This window comes from Pseudorca crassidens, chromosome 4, assembly GCF_039906515.1.
Source record: "Pseudorca crassidens isolate mPseCra1 chromosome 4, mPseCra1.hap1, whole genome shotgun sequence".
In the NCBI taxonomy this organism is placed as follows: domain Eukaryota; kingdom Metazoa; phylum Chordata; class Mammalia; order Artiodactyla; family Delphinidae; genus Pseudorca; species Pseudorca crassidens.
Window position 1 is genome coordinate 99,632,364 of NC_090299.1, and position 24,528 is coordinate 99,656,891.

Consider the following 24,528-nt stretch of genomic DNA (forward strand, 5'->3'; position numbering starts at 1 on the left):
TTAACCAAAGGCTCAATGTGCCATGCCGGAACCACACTAGGGCCTGAAGCAATCTTGCGGTGTTGCGGCCAGCTCACAAGAAAGCGAGTTGAAGAAAGGAGCTCAGGGGCACTGTAATTCACAAACCTGCAGAGTTATAAATGACAGCTATCATCCAAAATTATACTGAAGTAAGGCTGCGAAGAGGACTTGAATGCGGGGCACAATTGCTGGAAACCGATTTCAGAAGGTACACGGGAGTCGCTCTTAAAGCATAGGAAAAGAGACAGAACTTGGAAAATAATGCACTTGGCAAAAAAGGGCATATGTGTTTTATCCAGAGCTCTCATAACCGAGGGGAGGAGATTCCCAGCAGGCTCCAACTGCCACCTGAGGGCTCACGTTGCCAAGGCAACGTGAGCAAGCCAGGCATGAGTTACCTCACAGCAGAGGTCCCACCTCCCAGAAGGTTGAGAAACCCAGCCAATATCAGACTCTCACCAGAGGGCCCACATCACCAAGAGGATGGGAACCAGGCAGGAGTGTCTTCACACCAGTGGGGCCACATCATCGAAAGGTGAGCTACTCAGCACATGTGTCCTCAAACCAGAGGACCCACATCACCAAGGGCCTCGGAGTGAGGCAGGCAGGAGTAGCCTCACAACACTGGGCCCATAGAATAAAAAAGTGAGGAATCCAGCAGTTGGAACCTCCCAGCAGGCGGCCCAGAGCACCGAGGCTATGGGATCCAGGCCACAGTGAACTCACAGAAGAGGGCCCATGTCATGAACTGAGCAACCCAGCCATTGGGACCTCAGAGCAGGAGGCCCACATCCCCATGGGGATATAAATCTGGTAGGAGTGTCCTCGCACCACTGAGAATGTATCAGAAAATTTTGGGAGACCAGCAGTTAGGGCCTGACGCCAGAGGACCCTCATCACCAAGGGAAGGAGGCTCCCAGCAGGCTCCAACTGCCACCAGAGGGCTGACGTCACCAAGGCGATGTGTGCCAACCAGGCACGAATGACCTCACAGCAGAGGGCCCACCTCAGAGAAGTGTGACGAACCCAGTTAGGATCAGACTCGCACCAGAGGGCCCACATCACCAAATGGATTGGAACCAGACAGGAGTGTCCTCACATGAGTAGGGCCACATCATCTAAAGGTGAGGAACCCAGAACATGTGGCTTCAAACCATAAGACACCCATCACCAAGGGGCTGGGAGTGAGGCAGGCAGGAGGAGCCTCACAATAGAGGGCCCAAAAATAAGAAAGGTGAGGAATCCAGCAGTTGGAACCTCCCAGCAGGCGGCCCAGAGCACAGAGGCTAGGGGATCCAAGCCAGAGTGAACTAACACCAGACAGCCCACATCATGAAACTGTGAGCAACCCAGACACTGGGACCTCAGAGCAGAAGGCCCACATCCCCATGGTGATGGGAACATGACAGGAGTGTCCTGGCATCACTGGGCTCACATCAGAAAACGTGGGGTGCTCAGAAGTTAGGGCCTGACGCTAGAGGGCACTCATCACCGAGGGGAGGAGGCTCCCAGCAGGCTCCAGCTGCCACCAGAGGGCCAACATCACCAAGGCGATGTGTTCCAGCCCGGCAGGAGTGACCTCACAGCAGAGGGCCCACCTCACAGAAGGGTGAGGAACACAGCCAGGATCAGACTCTCACCAGAGGGCCCACATCACCAAGGGGATGGGAACCAGGCTGGCGTGTCCCCACACCAGTGGGACAACATCATCGAAAGGTGAGGATCCCAGCACATGTAGCCTCAAACCAGAGGAACCACATCACCAAGGGGTTCAGAATGAAGCTGGCAGGACCGGCCTCACAACACAGGGTCCATAGAATATAAAAGTTGAGGAATCCAGCAGTTGGAACCTCCCAGCAAGCGGCCCAGAGCACCGAGGCTATGGGATCTAGGCCGCAGTGAACTCACAGCAGAGGGCCCACATCATGAACCTGTGAGCAAGCCAGCCGTTTTGACCTCAGAGCAGAAGGCTCATATCCCCATGGGGATGGGAACCTGGCAAGAGTGTCCTCACTCACTTGGTGCACATCAGAAAATGTGGGGAGCCCAGCAGTTATGGCCTAAGGCAAGAGGGCCCTCATCACCGAGGGGAGGAGGATCCCAGCACACTCCAACTGCCACCAGAGGGCCCACGTCGCCAAGGTGACGTGTGCCAGACAGACATGATTGACCTCACAGCAGAGGGCCCACCTCACAGAAGGGTGAGGAACCCAGCCAGGATCAGACTCTCACCTGAGGGCCCACATCAGCAAGGGGATGGGAACCAGTCCGGACTATCTTCCCTCCAGTGGGGCCACATCATCAAAAGGTGCAGAACCCAGCACATGTGGCCTCAAATCAGAGGACACATATCACAAAGGGAATGGGAGTGAGGCAGGCAGGAGTAGCCTAAAAACAGAGGGCCCAAAGAATAAGAAAGGTGAGGAATCCAGCAGTTAGAACCTCCTAACAGGCGGCCCAGAGGACAGAGGCTATGGGATGCAGGCAGGAGTGAACTAACAGCAGAGAGCCCACATCATGAAACTGTGAGCAACCCAGGCATTGGGACCTCAGAGCAGAAGGCCCACAACCCAATGGGGATGTGAACCTGGCTGGAGTGTCCTCGCACCACTGGGCGCACATCACAAACTGTGGGGAGCCCAGCCGTTAGGGCCTGACGCCAGAGGGCCCTCATCACCGAGGGGAGGAGGCTCCCAGCAGGCTCCAAGTGCCACCAGAGGGCTCATGTCCACAAGGCGAGGTGAGCAAGCCAGGCAGCAGTGACCTCACAGCAGACGGCCCACCTCACAGATGGGTGAGGACCCAGCCAGGATCAGACTCTCAACAGAGGGCCCACATCACCAAGGGGATGTGAACCAGGCAGGAGTCTCCTAAGACCATTGGTCCCACATCATCGAAAGGTGAGGAACCCAGCACATGTGACCTCAAACCAGAGGACACACATCACGAAGGGGCTGGGAGTGAGGCAGGCAGGAGGATCCTCACAACAGAGGGCCCAAAAAATTAAAAAAGTGAGGAATCCAGCAGTTGGAACCTCCCAGCAGGCGGCCAAGAGCACAGAGGCTATGGGATCCAGGCCTCTGTGAACTAACACCAGAGAGCCCACATCATGAAAATGTGAACAACCCAGCCGTTGGAACCTCAGAGCAGAAGGCCCACATCACCATGGAGATGGGAACCTAAGAGGAGTGCCCAAGCATCATTGGGCTCACTAAGAAAAGTTGGTGAGCCCAGCAGTTAGGGCCTGACGCAAGAGGGCCCTCATCACCGGGGGGAGGAGATTCCCAGCACGCTCCAACTGCCACCACACAGCTGACTTCAGCAAGGCAATGTGTGCCAACCATGCAGGAGTGACCTATCAGCAGAGGGTCTCCCTCTCAGAAGGGTGAGGAACACAGCCAGGAACAGACTCTCACCAGGGGGTCCACATAACCACGTGGATGAGAACCAGGCAGGAGTGTCCTCACACTAGTGGGGCCACATCATCGAAAGGTGAGGAACCCAGCAAAGGTGGCCACAAACCAGAGGACCCACATCACCAAGGGGTTGAGGGTGAGGTAGGTGTCTGGACGGGCATATTTAACACTCATTTCCCACCAGGAAGAGGAATTAACCAAAGACTCAGCGTGCCCTGCCAGAAGCAGATTAGGGTGTGAAGCAGTCTTGCGGGTTTGCGGCCAGCTCACAAGAAAGCGAGTTGAAGAAAGGAGCTCAGGGGCCCTGTAATTCACAAACCTGCAGAGTTATAAATGACAGATAACGTCCAAAAATATATTGAAGTAAGGCTGCGAAGAGGACTTGAAAGCGGGGCAGAATTTCAGGAAACCGATTTCAGGAGGTAGACTGGATTTGCATTTAAAGCATAGGAAAAGAGGCAGAACATCGACAATGATGCACGTCACATAAAAGGGCGTATGAGTTTGTTCCTGAATATATTCAGGAAAAAACACATACGCCCTTTTTGGCAAACCAAGCAAGCTTGCAATGGAAATCCGAACTACTATGAAGTGTCACTTCCCCCCGGTCTAAAGAGCCATCTGAAAAAAGTGTAAAATCCAGAAAGGCAAGACAGGCCATGGGGAAAAAGGAGCCTTGTTATGCTGATGGGCGGGATGTAAATTACCAACAGCCACTCTGGAGAAGTGTATGGTGTTTCCTGATACATCTGAAAAACAAAGCAACAGAGTCTAGGGCATTTCCACTTATGGTCCTATAGCTTAGGGAAATTAAAATCAAAAAGACACAGTGACCCCAAAATTTGGGATGGCTCTGTTTACAGGAACCTCTTCTACGGTACAAGTTAAATATCCCAGAGAACAAATAATTGATAAAGAAGTTGCGGTACTTACGTACAACAGAATACCACTCAGCAATGAAATCTGTGTCACCAGGCCTGTACCAGCATAATGAGTGGATTGAGGCACGATGATTCTAAGTGAAATAAGTCACACAGAAAAAGAAACATCATAAGGTATCACTAATGCACGGAATGTAAACTTGGCTACACAGGAACTGAATTACAAAACAGAACAGGGTCTCAAGTTTAGAAAACCAACTTATGCTTGCTTAAGGGGAAAGGTGAGTTGGGGTGCTGCATAAAACCAGAGATTGAAATTAGCACAGATACCGTTCCATAAGCCAAATATGTAATAGACAAGACCTACCCCTTGCTCAACGAAATGGACTCAACAATGAGGTATCACCTCACACCTGTTAGAATGGGCATCATCTGAAAATCTACAAACAACAAATGCTGGAAAGGGTGTGGAGAAAAGGAAGCCTCTTCCACTATTGTTGGGAATATAAATTGATACAGTCACTATGGAGAACAATATGGAGTTTCTTAAGAAACTATTAATAGAATTACCATATGATACAGCAATCCCAGTACTGGACATATACCCAGACAAAACCATAAATCAAAAAGAGACATTCACCGCAATGTTCATTGCATCACTATTTACAATATCGAGGTAATGGAAGCAACCTAAATGCCCACAGACAGACGAATGCATAAAGATGTGGTACATATATAAAATGGAATATTACTAAGCCATGAAAGGAATGAAATTGGGTCATTTGTAGAGACGTCGATGGATCTAGAATCTGTCATACAGAGTGAAGTAAGTCAGAAAGAGAAAAACAAATCTTGTATATCCGTGCATATATGTGGAACCTAGAAAAACTGTACAGATTAACCGTTTTGCAAGGCATAAATAGAGCAACAGATGTAGACAACAATCGTATGGACAACAAGGGGGGAAACCTCTTGGGGGGGTGGTGGTGGGAGGAGTTGAGAGATTGGGATTGGCATGTAAACATTTATATGTATAAAATAGATAACCAATAAGAACCTGCTGTATAAAAATACAAAATAAAATTCAAAATTAAAAAGAAATAAAATTTAAAAAACAAAACAGAAAAAACAATTATTCCCTTCACATACATGTATTTATATGAATAAATTATTTCCATGCTTATATCTGTAAATACAAAAAAGAGGAATAAATTCTACCTTGAACCAAAAACGAAAAAGAGAAAAAAAAAACAGAACCCACCAGTTACTCAGAGGAAAACCGTATCAGGGCACTTGCTCCAGTTGTAAACAATTCTGAAGTTGGTCAGTGGTGGGGAATCGTCTCCCATTCAGCCAGCAGCCCCCACACAACAAGCGTCCTCATTGCAAAGCTGGGGCACCGTGCCGAGGCATCTGTGAGTGAACGTGAGCTGAGCCCCAGGCCAGTTGCTGCTGAACTGTTCCCACCCTTCCCAGGTAAAACACCTGAATATATACAAGGACTTGAAAGCCTAGAGGAAGGGCCATGGAGCCACATGAGTGACAGCATGCCAGCTGACTTGGTGCCTGCAGGCCAGCCAGGATGGCCCTGGCCCTGGGTGCTCTTCTGGAAGATTTCCATTTCCCTGCCTGAGATACCCGTCCTGTCCCTGCCCCCACTGCTTTTTTCCTTCCTCACCTCTGCCCAGGGAGAAATTCCAGCAGCAGGTATGGGTGACACATCCTCTTCTTTAGCAGGTGGCAGCCTGGCAACTGCTGCAGAAAGTCCAGCAGAGCCCCACTCACACTGGGCCACCCACAAAGCCGTGGCCTCTCACTCCCTCCCACCAGCCCAGCCCCGAGACTGCTGACAGGGCAGAGAAAATGGCGTCAGGCACAGCTGCAGGGGCTCTTGCTGCCTGGAGTGGTATTTATATTGATCTCAACCCAGGCACACCTGGGGAGGGCTGGCCGGCACGGTAAGGCTGCCCAGGTCAGCCAATCATCACCCCTCAGGGGCTCACAGTTGCAGAAAATGGAACTTGCTGAACCGGCCAGGTCCAAGGAACAGGTGTGGGCTCCTGAGAGTCAGGATAGACAAGGGGCTGCAGCTTTGGCTTGTTTTCTAATCATTTTATCTGGCCCATGAGTGGGAGACAACTTCAAGAAAAGCCTCTCCTAATGAGAGGAACTCAGGAGTCAGGGAGAGGAGGGGTGGGTGGTGGTTGGAGACAGAGGCCTGGTGCCCCGGGTGCAGTGGAAGTCTCTGGAAGACCAGGTGGAGGGAGGCCACACAGAGTGATGCCCAGGGTCACAGACCTGTCGCAGCTGCTGTTTGTTAGTTCAAGTCCTGCTCTGAGGTGCTCTGTGTCAGCTCTGAGCGACAGGTGAGATGGGGGTGCTCTTCAGTGAGAGCTATGTGCACGGTTCCTGTGTGCCCAGCCCTGCCACGGTACCTGCAAGGGTAGCTCTGTATCCTGGGAGAGGCCTGACCACGAGAGCCCCGTGGGCTGGGTTGGGGGTGGGGTACCTGCCCAGGAGAGCTCCATATCCTGGGATTGGCCTGACCACGAGAGCCCCATGGGCTGCTGGGGACCTGGTAAAGGATGTCAGGACAGTCAGTGAAGCCACCGAGGATATACCTCCAGTTGCTCCTAATTCCTACACCCTGCTGGTCATTCTACCAACCACCAGGATATGGTATTCTGTATTAGTCTCAATGATGCCTTCTTTTGTATTCCATTAGTCCCAGAGTCACAAGAAATTTTGGCTTGTGAGTGGCAGGACTCAACATACAACTAAAACAATACTTCCGGGCCGTCTTGCCCCAAGGGTTCAAAAATTCCCACACCATCTTTGGGGAAAGCTTAGCTAAAGACCGAAAAGTTCTACCTCTGGAAAAGGAAACCCTCCTTCAATATGCAGATGACATTCTGATCGCCAGCCCTACTAAGGAGGCCTCTGAACTACCAAGCCAATAAAGGATAGAAGTTGTCCAAGAAAAAGCTCAAATATCACAGACTGCGGTGACCTGCCTGGGCTTCATTCTCACAGAAGGTCGGAGAAGCCCATCCCAGGAAAGGGAAGAAACCATTTGCAGCCTTACCCCTTTCTAAAACTAGAAGACAGCTTAGGGGTTCCTGGGGAGGCCAGGGTTTGCTGCTTCTGGATCCCTAACTACAGTCTACTAGCTGGGCCTCTATATGAAACACTGAAAGGAAAAGATGATGATCCTTTTGAATAGAATCCAGAAGTGGCCTTTCAAGAATGGAAAGAGCAGTCAATTCAGACCCTTGCCCTGGAACTCCCTAATTGAGCTAAACCCTTTGACCTTTCCATTCCCGGTGAAAGGTGAATCGCCATTGGAGAATTAGTGCAAAAACTGGGACCACTTGAAATGGAACAACGCAAGAATGCCATCCAGGTAGGATAAACTACAGTCACCAAGGGGCTTGGCCCACTGCCACATCTGGCCAAGATACTGGCAGTATCTAAAAACGTGGAAATCAGCAACCCAAAAGGCCACCTCCCTCCTAAGGGAAAAGGACCCCACGTGGTGATCCTAATCACCAACCATGCCCTGAAGTTGCAGGGTTCGCTCCGTGGGCACACCGACCTCGAGTGAGGAGGCCCTCCAACTCCAACATCCAGAGAGATAACCGGGGGCAACAGGGCACCATGACGACTCGTGTGAACATCACTTGACCTGGAGTTTCTCTCATAAAACAACAATAGTGTGTCCCGAAGGAGTAGACTACTGCTTGCAGGACTTACTGCACCCGGAGGGGAGCTAATAATCTTGGTGGGGGAAACGTATATCACACTGTCACCATAGAAAAGCCTACAGACACCGTGATGATGGTGGCCAATAAGACCGGCTGGACTCCTGTTTACTTCAAAAGGCTGTTGACTCAGTGGCCATCATGGTCCTTGATCACCACTGACCCTGGACTGTCTGGGAGTTGAGCGGGCAGGGCTCTGACACCTGGTGCTGTTTTTACGTTAATTCAGGGGCCTAATTGAAGAAAGAGCAGACTACTGGTCAGAGCATCTAGGCTGGCAGAAACGGTCAGCCTAAGGTGGCCGAACAAATGTGGGGCGGGGTGAAACCGGCCCCCACAGCGTCTCTGCACATCTCTTTCCTGGACCCTTAAAGGTCATTAGAATCTATAACACTTCCAATGCTGGTGCTCAGGCGGACGAGCAGGGAGGCAGGGGTCCTGGGGCCAATCAACGTCACCTGGAGGCTGCTGGGGAGAAGTTCTGACCCTCGTCCCCTGGTATGAGGGCTCCCAACTCAGCACTCAGCAGTTACAGAAGAAGGGTCTGCACCCTCAGCACTCCAAGAATGAGGAACGGGACAAAAGGCAGAGGAGGGGTTTGTCCCCAGCAAAGCCCATTAAAAATCCCTGGGAGATAAAAATAGAATCTGGGCAATAAAGTCAAGTCTGACCTTTTTTATCCTTTGTGCTTTGTCTAATTTCACGTGCTCCTAGGGTCCCGCATGCAGAGGTTCCACACCCGGCACTTCAGACCAGATTTCCTAGTGCAGAATGGCTGGGTCGACACCTCAGCTCCTGGGGCCCAGTGCAGACTCCGAGATATAGAGCCTGAGCTGCAGCCAACCCGGCCCTCGAGTGCTCCGCCCCCTCCCTCCCACTGACTCTGACAGGATCTCTACACAGCAGCCCAGCCCACAGCCCACGGGGTAGTGCATGCTCTCACCTCTCCATTCTCTGTTTAAAATATAAAGTTTCCTTTGCTTGTGAACCAAACTCAGTCTCGATCTGTTGGCCCCAATGACACTGGGCAGGGAGACACTTGTTGGGGTCCACTCTGGAGGATCAGTAACAGAAATTGAGACTATTGTAACTTCAATGAACAGATGTGTGAGCCAAACTGTAGTTAACATAGAACAGTTTATAAGGCTCGGGTAAAATAAGATGTTTCTAACACTTCCATTTGATATTTCCATCACTTTATTATAAGCAAGTTCAGTGAAAAGGTTTGTCTTATTTGTCAGGTCAATATTAGAGAAATGAAGTGATTTCTTTCCAAGGATGTACACCTAATAATCTTGGTTAAAGCTTCAATCTTGTTTTAAATGCTTTTCCATTGAAAATGATACCTCTCTTTCAGCTCCCCCATTTCTGAGAAGTATAAAATCTTATAATTTATTATTACCAAAGGGGAAAGGTGGGAGGAGGGATAAATTAACAGTTTGGAATTAACACATACACACTGCTATGTATAAAATAGATCATCAACAAGGAACTACTGTATAGCACAGGGAACTACACTCAATATTTTGCAATAACCTATAAGGGGAAATAATCGGAAAAAGAATAGATATTTTTATTGACATCATCTATCAATGACAGTTAAAGTGTAACCTAAGGGAAGCCGGTGGTGAGTGCTTCTGACCCTGAAGACTTCAATCATCTAAAGTTTGGACTCTGCCTACTTCCCAAGGCCCTTAATGAACATATGTGTAGCCGTAGCTTAAAAAATTCCCCAGTTTGGGTTTCGGGGAGACACTGATTTTGAAAAAGCCCTGGTGTTCTCCTTACATGAATGGGACTCTTCCTACTGCTAAAACATGTCTGTCACACCCAGAGGATGGTATACCGTCTGATCGGGAAGAGTTTGGAAAAGGCATCTCATCTCCTCATCTCCTGGTGCTCGGGTTCACCCCTCCAGCGTCTTTACTAACAGTCTCCCCACTTGGAGATGTCAGCACTGTCAACATCCTGTTGCGTACAGTTTGGAATTTGTCCAGAGGATGAAGCGGAAGGATGAGGAACAATGAGAGACAAGTCCTAGGTGTTCAGACAGGCACATGTCACTCTAATTTCCAATCAGGAAGACGAATTGACCAAAGGCTAGGGTTGCCCATGGAAACAGTATAGGGCTTGAGGAAATCCCACTGCTTTGTGGCCAGTTCCCATAAACACAAGTTGAACAATGGAACTCAGGGGCAGTAAAATTCATGAAACTGCAGAGTTGAAAATATCTATCACTGAAAAATGTCTTGAGGAAAGTCAGAGAAAAGGATTGGTAAGCAAGGGAGAATGGCAGGAAAGGGATTTGAGGAGGTAGAAAGGACTCGCCATTAAGCACAAGAAAAGGGGCTGAACATTGCCAACATTGCAGTTGGCCAAAAAGGCTGTATGCGTTTTTTTCTGTATATATTCAAGAAAAGGGCATACACTTTTTTAGCCAACCAAACAGGTGGGCACTGGAAATCAATACTACAAGAGATATCACTTCGCATCAGTCAGAAGAGCCATCCTCATAAAGTGTAAACACCAGAAATGCAGGACAGGGCAAGGAGAAGAGGGAGCCCTGTGAGGCTTATAGTGGAAATGTATATTGCCAACGGCCATTCTGGAGAAGTGTATTGTGTTTACTAAAGCATCTAAAAAATGAGCTACAGAGCATAGGGCACTTGCACTCATGGGCGTATGTCTTGGGAAAAACAGAAATCGAGAGGACACAGGCACCCCAATGTTTACTGCCTCTCTGTTTAAAAGATCCTCGACTAGGATATAACTTAAATGTCTCTGGAGGGAAAAAATGGATAGAGATGTGGTACTTATGTAGAGTGGAATATTACTCAGCCTGGAAATCAATGAAATATGGCCAGTTGTAACAACTCCGGAGGAGTTACGTATGATCATTCTAAGTGACATAATTCAAAAAGAAAAAGACACATATCATAAGATATAACTTAAAGGTGGAATCCAAAATGGCTACACATGAAATAAATTACAAAAGAAAAACATAGTCAAGTATGTAGAAAACACGCGTAAGGCTGCTAAACGGGAAAGGTGGGGAGGGGTGAGGCATCATCCAGGAGGTTGAAATTAGCAAAGATACCATTCCAAATACCAAACTGATAATCAACAAGGCCTACACGGTAGCTAAAAGAACTGCACTCAGCACACTCAAGTCACCGGAAAAGAATATATATGACTGGTAAGAATCTGAAAAAGAATTTATTGATGTCTCTCTGTATGTGAATCAAGTGGATGTACAGCAGCAAGAAACAGAGCTTTGAAAATCAGCTGTAACCAATATAGTAATAAATTGAAAAAAATAAACGACAGAGAGACAGAGAAAACCTCTTACAACTTTTCCTCAGGGACGGTGATGCAACATGGATTGAACACATCTAGACCCACAGCAGGATGACACATAAGGCTGGAAACTGTTCGTGCTAAGAGAAATGTGAGGTTGGGTGAGGAAATGCACACCCTTTAAAGTAATACTACCTGGTACCCATTCAATGGGTCCCAAATCTGCAGGTTCAAGGGATCTTCCTACAGCTAAAACATGCATGGAAAACCCAGAGGACTGTACACCATGTGATGGGGAGATGTGTCTAAAATGCACCTCATTTATCCTCTCCTGGTGCTCCTGTTCATCATTCCAGCCACGTTACTTAGAATCTCCCCACTTAGAGAATCAGCACATTTAAACTTCTGTTTCACACATTTTGCAAATTGTGAGGAGGATGAACGGGAAGAGGGGGAACCAATGAGAGAATAGTTGTAGGGGTTTGGACGGGCACATGTCACTCTAATTTCCCATTAAGAATAAGAATTAAAAAAAGGCTCAGCCCGCCTCGCTGGAGCCAAAATAGGGCCTGAAGCAATCCTGCGGCTTTGAGGCCAGCTCACAAAAGAGCAACTTAAAAAATGGAGCTCAGGGTCACTGCAATTCACAAACCTGCAGAGTTATAAATGAAAACTAACGTCCAAAAATATGTTGAGGTAAGGCAAAGAAGAGGATCTGAATGCAAGACAGAATTGCAAGAAACAGATTTCAAGAGATAGATTGGACTCGTCTTTAAAGCACATGAAAAGCGGCAGAATTTCGACAATGATGCAGTTGGCCCAAAAGGGAGTATGCATTTTTTCCTGAATATATCCAGGAAAAAACGCATACGCACTTTATGGGCAACCAAGCAAGCAAGCAATGCAAATGTGCACAACAAAGAAGTCTCATTTCCCACCGGTCAAAAGGGCCATCCGAAAAAATTGTAAAAACCAGAAATGCAGGACAGGCCATGGAGAACAGGGAGCCTTTATACGCTGATGGACAGTGTGTGAACTGCCGAGAGCCACTCTGGAGAAGTGTATGGTGGTTCCTAAATCATCTAAAAAACAGAGCTACAGAGCATAGGGCACTTCCAATCATGGAAGTATATCTAGGGAAGTCTAAAAATCAACAAGACACAAGCACACCACAGTTTAGGGCTACTCTGTTTACAAGAACCTCAACTTCAGTACACCTTAAATATCCCAGGAAAGAGAACAATGGATAAAGAAAATGTGGTACTTATGTACAATGGAATATCTCTTCACCATGAAATCAATGTAATAAGGCTAGTAGAAGGATAAAGAGTGGATTTAGGTCCGATAATACTACTTGAAATAAGTCAAACAGAAAAAGAAACATATCATAAGATATCACTTATAGAGGGAGGATAAATATGGCTGCACAAAAAATGAATTACAAAACAGAACAGTGTCTCACATTTAGAAAACACACTTATGTCAGCTTAAGGGGAAAGGAGAGGTGGGGTGATGCATAAAACCAGAGTTTGAAATTAGCACAGATACCGTTCAATAAACCAAATAGGTATTAGACAAGATCTACACCTTGCTCAATGAACTGGCCTCAACACACCCTATACACCGCAGAGAAATATATCTGAGTAATAAGAATCTTAAAACCCATGTATTGAATTATCTCCATAAGGGAATCAAGTGTGTGCAGAGCGGCCAAACACAGCAGTGAAAATGAGCTAAACCCCATTATAGAAATAAATTTTAAAACCAAAACGCAGAAACAATGAAAGAGAGAAAAATTCTTACAAAATTCGCTCAGGGGCTGTGATGCAACCTGGAATGACCACATATAAACCCACAGCTGGATAAGACATAAGGCTGGACACTTGGGGCTGAGAGGATTGGTGAGCTTTGGTGAGCAACTGCCGAAAGTTTAATGCAATACTTCATGCTACTCATTCCAAGGGTCCCAACATTCCAGGTTGAAGGGAATCTTCCTACAGCTAAACCATGCATGGGAAATCCAGCGGATGGTATACCATATGATCGGGAAAGCTTTCTAAAACGCACATCATTTTCCTCTCCTGGGGCTCCGGATCAACATTCCAGCCACTTTACTAACAACATCCCCACACGGAGAGTCAATGCCTTTAAGTTCCGGTATTGCACAGTCTGCAGTTAGTGCGGAGGATGAATGGGAATAGGGGGAACCAGTGAGAAAATAGCTGTAGCGGTTTCAATGGGCACATGTCACTCTAATTTCACATCAGGAAGAAGAATTAACCAAAAGCAGAGCAAGGCGCCCCAGAAGAAGAATAGGGCATGAAAAAATCCTGTGGATATGAGGCAAGATCACAAAAATAAGAGCTGAAAAATGGAGCTACGGGCCACTGCAATTCAAAAACCTGCAGAGTTATAAAGGCCAACTATTTTCCAAAAGTATATTGAGGTAAGGCTATGAAGAGGCACTGACAGCAAGGCAGAATTGCAGGAAACCGATTTCAAGAGGTAGACTAGAATTGCATTGACAACATATGAAAAGACTCAGAACGTCGACAATGATGCACTTGGCCAAAAAGGGCACATGCGTTTTTTCCTTAATATATTCAGGAAGAAACGCATATGCCCTTTCTGGCCAACCAAACAAGCTTGCAAAGGAAATCTGCACTACAATGAAGTCTCACTTCCCCCCGGTCAAAAGGGCCATCTGAAAAAAGTATAAAATCCAGAAAGGCAGGACAGGCCATGGAGAACTGGGAGCCTTGTTATGCTGGTGGGCGGGATGTAAATTGCCAACAGCCACTCTGGAGAAGTGTATGGTGTTTCCTGAAACATCTAAAAAACAAAGCAACAGAGCCTAGGGCACTTCCACTTATGGTCCTATAGCTTAGGGAAATTAAAATAAAAAAGACACAGCCACCCCAAAGTTTGGGACGGCACTGTTTACAAGAACCTCGTTTACGGTACAAGTTCAATATCACAGAAAGCAAAAAATGGATAAAGAAGTTGTGGTACTTACGTACAATGCAATATCACTCAGCAATGAAATCTATGTCATCAGAACCGTAGCAGCATAATGAGTGGATTCAGGTACGATGATTCTAAGTGAAATAAGTCACAGAGAAAAAGAAACATCATAAGATATCACTACTACACGGAATGTAAACTTGGCTACACAGGAACTGAATTACAAAACAGAACAGGGTCTCAAATGTAGAAAACCAACTTATGCTTGCTTAAGGGGAAAGGTGAGTTGGGGTGCTGCATAAGACCAGAGATTAAAATTAGCACAGATACCATTCCATAAGCCAAATATGTAATAGACAAGAGCTACTCCTTGCTCAACCAAGTGGACTCAACACCCCATATTAAACGCCTAAGAATATACCTGACTAGTAAGAATCTTAAAACCTATGGATTTATATGTCTCCGAAAGAGAATCAAGCGTGTGTACAGCGGCATAAACGCAGCAGTGATAGGATTGTTGAGGTTCAGTGAACAAATGCAGACCCTTGGAAGTCATATTGCATGGTACCCGTTCCATGGGTCTCAACTCTCCAGGTTTAAGGGATTCTTCCTTCAGCTAAAACATGCATGTGGAACCCAGAGTATGATCCACCGTGTGATCGGGAAACGTGTTCAAATGTGACTCAGGTTTCGTCCCCTGGTACTGGGGTGCAACATTCCAGACGCTTTACTAACACTCTCCCCACTTGGAGAGTCAGTGCCTTTAACCTCCTCTTTGGCCCAGTTTGCAATTTCTGCGGAAAATGAACAGGAATAGGGAGAACCAATGAGAGACTAGCTGGAGGTTTCTGTATGGGCAAATTTAACTCTCATTTCCCACCAGGAAGAGGAATTAACCAAAGGCTCAGCGTGCCGTGCCGGAACCACACTAAGGCCTGAAGCAATCCTGCGGTGTTGCGGCCAGCTCACAAGAAAGCGAGTTGAAGAAAGGAGCTCAGGGGCACTGTCATTCACAGACCTGCAGAGTTATAAATGACAGCTATCGTCCAAAAATATATTGAAGTAAGGCTGCCAAGAGGACTTGAAAGCGGGGCAGAATTGCAGGAAACCGATTTCAGGAGGTAGACTGGAATTGCATGTAAAGCATAGGAAAAGAGGCAGAACGTCCACAATGATGCACTTTCCAAAAAGGGCGTATGCGTTTTTTCCTGAATATATTCAGGAAGAAACGCATACGCCCTTTTTGGCCAACCAAGCAAGCTTGCAAAGGAAATCTTCACTACAATGAAGTCTCACTGCCCCCCGGTCAAAAGGGCCATCTGAAAAAAGTGTAAAATCCAGAAAGGCAGGACAGGCCATGGAGAACTGGGAGCCTTGTTATGCTCATGGGCGGGATGTAAATTGCCAACAGCCACTCTGGAGAAGTGTATGGTGTTTCCTGAAACATCTAAAAAACAAAGCAACAGAGCCTCGGGCACTTCCACTTATGGTCCTATAGCTTAGGGAAATTAAAATCAAAAAGACACAGCCACCCCAAAGTTTGGGACAGCTCTGTTTACAAGAACCACGTTTACGGTACAAGTTCAATATCACAGAAAGCAAAAAATGGATAAAGAAGTTGTGGTACTTACGTACAATGCAATATCACTCAGCAATGAAATCTATGTCATCAGGCCCGTAGCAGCATAATAAGTGGATTCAGGTACGATGATTCTAAGTGAAATAAGTCACACAGAAAAAGAAACATCATGAGATATCACTACTACACGGAATGTAAACTTCGCTACCCAGGAACTGAATTACAAAACAGAACAGGGTCTCAAATGTAGAAAACCAACTTATGCTTCCTTAAGGGGAAAGGTGAGTTGGGGTGCTGCATAAAACCAGAGATTGAAATTAGCACAGATACCGTTCCATAAGCCACATATGTAATAGACAAGAGCTACTCCTTGCTCAACGAAGTGGACTCAATGCCCCATATTAAACGCCTAAGAATATACCTGAGAAGTAAGAATTTTAAAACCTATGCATTTATATGTCTCCAAAAGAGAATCAAGTGTGTGTATAGCGGCATAAACGCAGCAGTGATAGGATTGGTGGGGATCGGTGAGCAAATGCAGACCCTTTGAAGTCATATTGCATGGTACCCATTCCATGGGTCTCAACTCTCCAGGTTTAAGGGATTCTTCCTTCAGCTAAAACATGCATGTGGAACCCAGAGTATGATCCACCGTGTGATCGGGAAACGTGTTCATATGTGTCTCAGTTTTCGTGCCCTGGTACTCGGGTGCAACATTCCAGACGCTTTACTAACACTCTCCCCACTTGGAGAGTCAGTGCCTTTAACCTCCTGTTTGGCCCAGTTTGCAATTTCTGCAGAAAATGAACAGGAATAGGGAGAACCAATGAGAGACTAGCTGGAGGTGTCTGGACGGGCAAATTTAACTCTCATTTCCCACCAGGAAGAGGAATTAACCAAAGGCTCAGCGTGCCATGCCGGAACCACAGTAGGGCCTGAAGCAATGCTGCGGTGTTGCGGCCAGCTCACAAGAAAGCGAGTTGAAGAAAGGAGCTCAGGGGCACTGTCATTCACACACCTGCAGAGTTATAAATGACAGCTATCGTCCAAAAATATATTGAAGTAAGGCTGCCAAGAGGACTTGAAAGCGGGACAGAATTGCAGGAAACCGATTTCAGGAGGTAGACTGGAATTGCATGTAAAGCATAGGAAAAGAGGCAGAACGTCCACAATGATGCACTTGGCCAAAAAGGGCGTATGCGTTTTTTCCTGAATATATTCAGGAAAAAACGCATACGCCCTTTTTGGCCAACCAAGCAAGCTTGCAAAGGAAATCTGCACTACAATGAAGTCTCACTGCCCCCAGGTCAAAAGGGCCATCTGTAAAAAGTGTAAAATCCAGAAAGGCAGGACAGGCCATGGAGAACTGGGAGCCTTGTTATGCTGATGGGCGGAATGTAAATTGCCAACAGCCACTCTGGAGAAGTGTATGGTGTTTCCTGAAACATCTAAAAAACAAAGCAACAGAGCCTAGGGCACTTCTACTTATGGACCTATAGCTTAGGGAAATTAAAATCAAAAAGACACAGCCACCCCAACGTTTGGGACAGCTCTGTTTACAAGAACCTCGTTTATGGTACAAGTTCAATATCGTAGAAAGCGAAAAATGGATAAAGAAGTTGTGGTACTTACGTACAATGCAATATCACTCAGCAATGAAATCTATGTCATCAGGCCCGTAGCAGCATAATGAATGGATTCAGGTACGATGATTTTAAGTGAAATAAGTCACACAGAAAAAGAAACATTATAAGATACCACTACTACACGGCATGTAAACTTGGCTACCCAGGAACTGAATTACAAAACAGAACAGGGTCTCAAATGTAGAAAACCAACTTATGCTTCCTTAAGGGGAAAGGTGAGTTGGGGTGCTGCATAAAACCAGAGATTGAAATTAGCACAGATACCGTTCCATAAGCCAAATATGTAATAGACAAGAGCTACTCCTTGCTCAATGAAGTGGACTCAATGCCCCATATTAAACGCCTAAGAATATACCTGACTAGTAAGAATCTTAAAATCTATGGATTTATATGTCTCCAAAAGAGAATCAAGCATGTGTACAGTGGCATAAACGCAGCAGTGATAGGATTGGTGAGGATCGGTGAGCAAATGCAGACCCTTTGAAGTCATATTGCATGGTACCCATTCCATGGATCTCAACTCTCCAGGTTTAAGGGATTCTTCTTTCAGCTAAAACATGCATGTGGAACCCAGAGTATGATCCACCGTGTGATCGGGAAACGTGGTCAAATGTGTCAGTTTTCGTCCCCTGGTACTCGGGTGCAACATTCCAGACGCTTTACTAACACTCTCCCCACTTGGAGAGTCAGTGCCTTTAACCTCCTCTTTGGCCCAGTTTGCAATTTCTGCGGAAAATGAACAGGAATAGGGAGAACCAATGAGAGACTAGCTGGAGGTTTCTGTATGGGCAAATTTAACTCTCATTTCCCACCAGGAAGAGGAATTAACCAAAGGCTCAGCGTGCCGTGCCGGAACCACACTAAGGCCTGAAGCAATCCTGCGGTGTTGCGGCCAGCTCACAAGAAAGCGAGTTGAAGAAAGGAGCTCAGGGGCACTGTCATTCACAGACCTGCAGAGTTATAAATGACAGCTATCGTCCAAAAATATATTGAAGTAAGGCTGCCAAGAGGACTTGAAAGCGGGGCAGAATTGCAGGAAACCGATTTCAGGAGGTAGACTGGAATTGCATGTAAAGCATAGGAAAAGAGGCAGAACGTCCACAATGATGCACTTTCCAAAAAGGGCGTATGCGTTTTTTCCTGAATATATTCAGGAAGAAACGCATACGCCCTTTTTGGCCAGCCAAGCAAGCTTGCAAAGGAAATCTTCACTACAATGAAGTCTCACTGCCCCCCGGTCAAAAGGGCCATCTGAAAAAAGTGTAAAATCCAGAAAGGCAGGACAGGCCATGGAGAACTGGGAGCCTTGTTATGCTCATGGGCGGGATGTAAATTGCCAACAGCCACTCTGGAGAAGTGTATGGTGTTTCCTGAAACATCTAAAAAACAAAGCAACAGAGCCTCGGGCACTTCCACTTATGGTCCTATAGCTTAGGGAAATTAAAATCAAAAAGACACAGCCACCCCAAAGTTTGGGACAGCTCTGTTTACAAGAACCACGTTTATGGTACAAGTTCAATATCACAGAAAGCAAAAAATGGATAAAGAAGTTGTGGTACTTACGTACAATGCAATATCACTCAGCAATGAAATCTATGTCATCAGGCCCGTAGCAGCATAATAAGTGGATTCAGGTACGATGATTCTAAGTGAAATAAGTCACACAGAAAAAGAAACATCATGAGATATCACTACTACACGGAATGTAAACTTGGCTACCCAGGAACTGAATTACAAAACAGAACAGGGTCTCAAATGTAGAAAACCAACTTATGCTTCCTTAAGGGGAAAGGTGAGTTGGGGTGCTGCATAAAACCAGAGATTGAAATTAGCACAGATACCGTTCCATAAGCCAAATATGTAATAGACAAGAGCTACTCCTTGCTCAACGAAGTGGACTCAATGCCCCATATTAAACGCCTAAGAATATACCTGAGAAGTAAGAATTTTAAAACCTATGCATTTATATGTCTCCAAAAGAGAATCAAGTGTGTGTATAGCGGCATAAACGCAGCAGTGATAGGATTGGTGGGGATCGGTGAGCAAATGCAGACCCTTTGAAGTCATATTGCATGGTACCCATTCCATGGGTCTCAACTCTCCAGGTTTAAGGGATTCTTCCTTCAGCTAAAACATGCATGTGGAACCCAGAGTATGATCCACCGTGTGATCGGGAAACGTGTTCATATGTGTCTCAGTTTTCGTGCCCTGGTACTCGGGTGCAACATTCCAGACGCTTTACTAACACTCTCCCCACTTGGAGAGTCAGTGCCTTTAACCTCCTGTTTGGCCCAGTTTGCAATTTCTGCAGAAAATGAACAGGAATAGGGAGAACCAATGAGAGACTAGCTGGAGGTGTCTGGACGGGCAAATTTAACTCTCATTTCCCACCAGGAAGAGGAATTAACCAAAGGCTCAGCGTGCCATGCCGGAACCACAGTAGGGCCTGAAGCAATGCTGCGGTGTTGCGGCCAGCTCACAAGAAAGCGAGTTGAAGAAAGGAGCTCAGGGGCACTGTCATTCACACACCTGCAGAGTTATAAATGACAGCTATCGTCCAAAAATATATTGAAGTAAGGCTGCCAAGAGGACTTGAAAGCGGGACAGAATTGCAGGAAACCGATTTCAGGAGGTAGACTGGAATTGCATGTAAAGCATAGGAAAAGAGGCAGAACGTCCACAATGATGCACTTGGCCAAAAAGGGCGTATGCGTTTTTTCCTGAATATATTCAGGAAAAAACGCATACGCCCTTTTTGGCCAACCAAGCAAGCTTGCAAAGGAAATCTGCACTACAATGAAGTCTCACTGCCCCCAGGTCAAAAGGGCCATCTGTAAAAAGTGTAAAATCCAGAAAGGCAGGACAGGCCATGGAGAACTGGGAGCCTTGTTATGCTGATGGGCGGGATGTAAATTGCCAACAGCCACTCTGGAGAAGTGTATGGTGTTTCCTGAAACATCTAAAAAACAAAGCAACAGAGCCTAGGGCACTTCTACTTATGGACCTATAGCTTAGGGAAATTAAAATCAAAAAGACACAGCCACCCCAACGTTTGGGACAGCTCTGTTTACAAGAACCTCGTTTATGGTACAAGTTCAATATCGTAGAAAGCGAAAAATGGATAAAGAAGTTGTGGTACTTACGTACAATGCAATATCACTCAGCAATGAAATCTATGTCATCAGGCCCGTAGCAGCATAATGAGTGGATTCAGGTACGATGATTTTAAGTGAAATAAGTCACACAGAAAAAGAAACATTATAAGATACCACTACTACACGGCATGTAAACTTGGCTACCCAGGAACTGAATTACAAAACAGAACAGGGTCTCAAATGTAGAAAACCAACTTATGCTTCCTTAAGGGGAAAGGTGAGTTGGGGTGCTGCATAAAACCAGAGATTGAAATTAGCACAGATACCGTTCCATAAGCCAAATATGTAATAGACAAGAGCTACTCCTTGCTCAATGAAGTGGACTCAACACCCCATATTAAACGCCTAAGAATATACCTGACTAGTAAGAATCTTAAAATCTATGGATTTATATGTCTCCAAAAGAGAATCAAGCATGTGTACAGTGGCATAAACGCAGCAGTGATAGGATTGGTGAGGATCGGTGAGCAAATGCAGACCCTTTGAAGTCATATTGCATGGTACCCATTCCATGGATCTCAACTCTCCAGGTTTAAGGGATTCTTCTTTCAGCTAAAACATGCATGTGGAACCCAGAGTATGATCCACCGTGTGATCGGGAAACGTGGTCAAATGTGTCAGTTTTCGTCCCCTGGTACTCGGGTGCAACATTCCAGACGCTTTACTAACACTCTCCCCACTTGGAGAGTCAGTGCCTTTAACCTCCTCTTTGGCCCAGTTTGCAATTTCTGCAGAAAATGAACAGGAATAGGGAGAACCAATGAGAGACTAGCTGGAGGTTTCTGTATGGGCAAATTTAACTCTCATTTCCCACCAGGAAGAGGAATTAACCAAAGGCTCAGCGTGCCGTGCCGGAACCACACTAAGGCCTGAAGCAATCCTGCGGTGTTGCGGCCAGCTCACAAGAAAGCGAGTTGAAGAAAGGAGCTCAGGGGCACTGTCATTCACAGACCTGCAGAGTTATAAATGACAGCTATCGTCCAAAAATATATTGAAGTAAGGCTGCCAAGAGGACTTGAAAGCGGGGCAGAATTGCAGGAAACCGATTTCAGGAGGTAGACTGGAATTGCATGTAAAGCATAGGAAAAGAGGCAGAACGTCCACAATGATGCACTTGGCCAAAAAGGGCGTATGCGTTTTTTCCTTAATATATTCAGGAAAAAAGGCATACGCCCTTTTTGGCCAACCAAGCAAGCTTGCAAAGGAAATCTGCACTACAATGAAGTCTCACTGCCCCCCGGTCAAAAGGGCCATCTGAAAAAAGTATAAAATCCAGAAAGGCGGGACAGGCAATGGAGAACTGGAGGCCTTGTTATGCTGATGGATGGGATGTAAATTGCCAACAGGCACTCTGGAGAAGTGTATGGTTTTTCATGAAACATCTACAAAACAAAGCAACAGAGCCTAGGGCTCTTCCACTTATGGTCCTATAGCTTAGGGAAATTAAAATCAAAAAGACACAACCACCCCAAAGTTTGGGACGGCTCTGTTTACAAGAACCTCGTTTACGGTACAAGTTAAATATCACAGAAAGTGAAAAATGGATAAAGAAGTTGTGGTACTTACGTACAATGCAATATCACTCAGCAATGAAATCTATGTCATCAGGCCCGTAGCAGCATAATGAGTGGATTCAGGTACGATGATTCTAAGTGAAATAAGTCACACAGAAAAAGAAACATCATAAGATATCACTACTACACGGAATGTAAACTTGGCTACACAGGAACTGAATTACAAAACAGAACAGGGTCTCAAATGTAGAAAACCAACTTATGCTTGCTTAAGGGGAAAGGTGAGTTGGGTTGCTGCATAAAACCAGAGATTGAAATTAGCACAGATACCGTTCCATAAGCCAAATATGTAATAGACAAGAGCTACTCCTTGCTCAACGAAGTGGACTCAACACCCCATATTAAACTCCTAAGAATATACCTGACTAGTAAGAATCTTAAAACCTATGGATTTATATGTCTCCGAAAGAGAATCAAGTGTGTGTACAGCGGCATAAACGCAGCAGTGATAGGATTGGTGAGGATCGGTGAGCAAATGCAGACCCTTTGAAGTCATATTGCATGGTACCCATTCCATGGATCTCAACTCTCCAGGTTTAAGGGATTCTTCCTTCAGCTAAAACATGCATGTGGAACCCAGAGTATGATCCACCGTGTGATCGGGAAACGTGTTCAAATGTGACTCAGGTTTTGTCCCCTGGTACTCGGGTGCAACATTCCAGACGCTTTACTAACACTCTCTACACTTGGAGAGTCAGTGCCTTTAACCTCCTGATTGGCCCAGTTTGCAATTTCTGCGGAAAATGAACAGCAATAGGGAGAACCAATGAGAGACTAGCTGGAGGTGTCTGGATGGGCAAATTTAACTCTCATTTCCCACCAGGAAGAGGAATTAACCAAAGGCTCAGCGTGCCATGCCGGAACCACACTAGGGCCTGAAGCAATGCTGCGGTGTTGCGGCCAGCTCACAAGAAAGCGAGTTGAATAAAGGAGCTCAGGGGCACTGTCATTCACAAACCTGCAGAGTTATAAATGACAGCTATCGTCCAAAAATATATTGAAGTAAGGCTGCCAAGAGGACTTGAAAGCGGGGCAGAATTGCAGGAAACCGATTTCTGTAGGTAGACTAGAATTGCATGTAAAGCATAGGAAAAGAGGCAGAACGTCCACAATGATGCACTTGGCCAAAAAGGGCGTATGCGTTCTTTCCTGAATATATTCAGGAAAAAATGCATACGCCCTTTTTGGCCAACCAAGCAAGCTTGCAAAGGAAATCTTCATTACAATGAAGTCTCACTGCCTCCCGGTCAAAAGGGCCATCTGAAAAAAGTGTAAAATCCAGAAAGGCAGGACAGGCCATGGAGACGTGGGAGCCTTGTTATGCTCATGGGCGGGATGTAAATTGCCAAGAGCCACTCTGGAGAAGTGTATGGTGTTTCCTGAAACATCTAGAAAACAAAGCAACAGAGCCTAGGGCACTTCCACTTATGGTCCTATAGCTTAGGGAAATTAAAATCAAAAAGACACAGCCACCCCAAAGTTTGGGACAGCTCTGTTTACAAGAACCTCATTTACGGTACAAGTTCAATATCACAGAAAGCGAAAAATGGATAAAGAAGTTGTGGTACTTACGTACAATGCAATATCACTCAGCAATGAAATCTATGTCATCAGGCCCGTAGCTGCATAATGAGTGGATTCAGGTACGATGATTATAAGTGAAATAAGTCACACAGAAAAAGAAACATCATAAAATATCACTACTACACGAAATGTAAACTTGGCTACACAGGAACTGAATTACAAAACAGAACAGGGTCTCAAATGTAGAAAACCATTGTATGCTTGCTTAAGGGGAAAGGTGAGTTGGGGTGCTGCATAAAACCAGACATTGAAATTAGTACAAATACCGTTCCATAAGCCAAATATGTAATAGACAAGAGCTACTCCTTGCTCAACGAAGTGGACTCTACACCCCATATTAAACGCCTAAGAATATACCTGACTTGTAAGAATCTTAAAACCTATGGATTCATATGTCTCCGAAAGAGAATCAAGCATGTGTACAGCGGCATAAACGCACCAGTGATAGTATTGGTGAGGATCGGTCAGCAAATGTAGACCCTTTGAAGTCATATTTCATGGTACACATTGCATGGGTCTCAACTCTCCAGGTTTAAGGGATTCTTCCTTCAGCTAAAACATGCATGTGGAACCCAGAGTATGATACACCGTGTGACTGGGAAACGTGTTCAAAGGTGTCTCAGTTTTCGTCCCCTGATACTCGGGTGCAA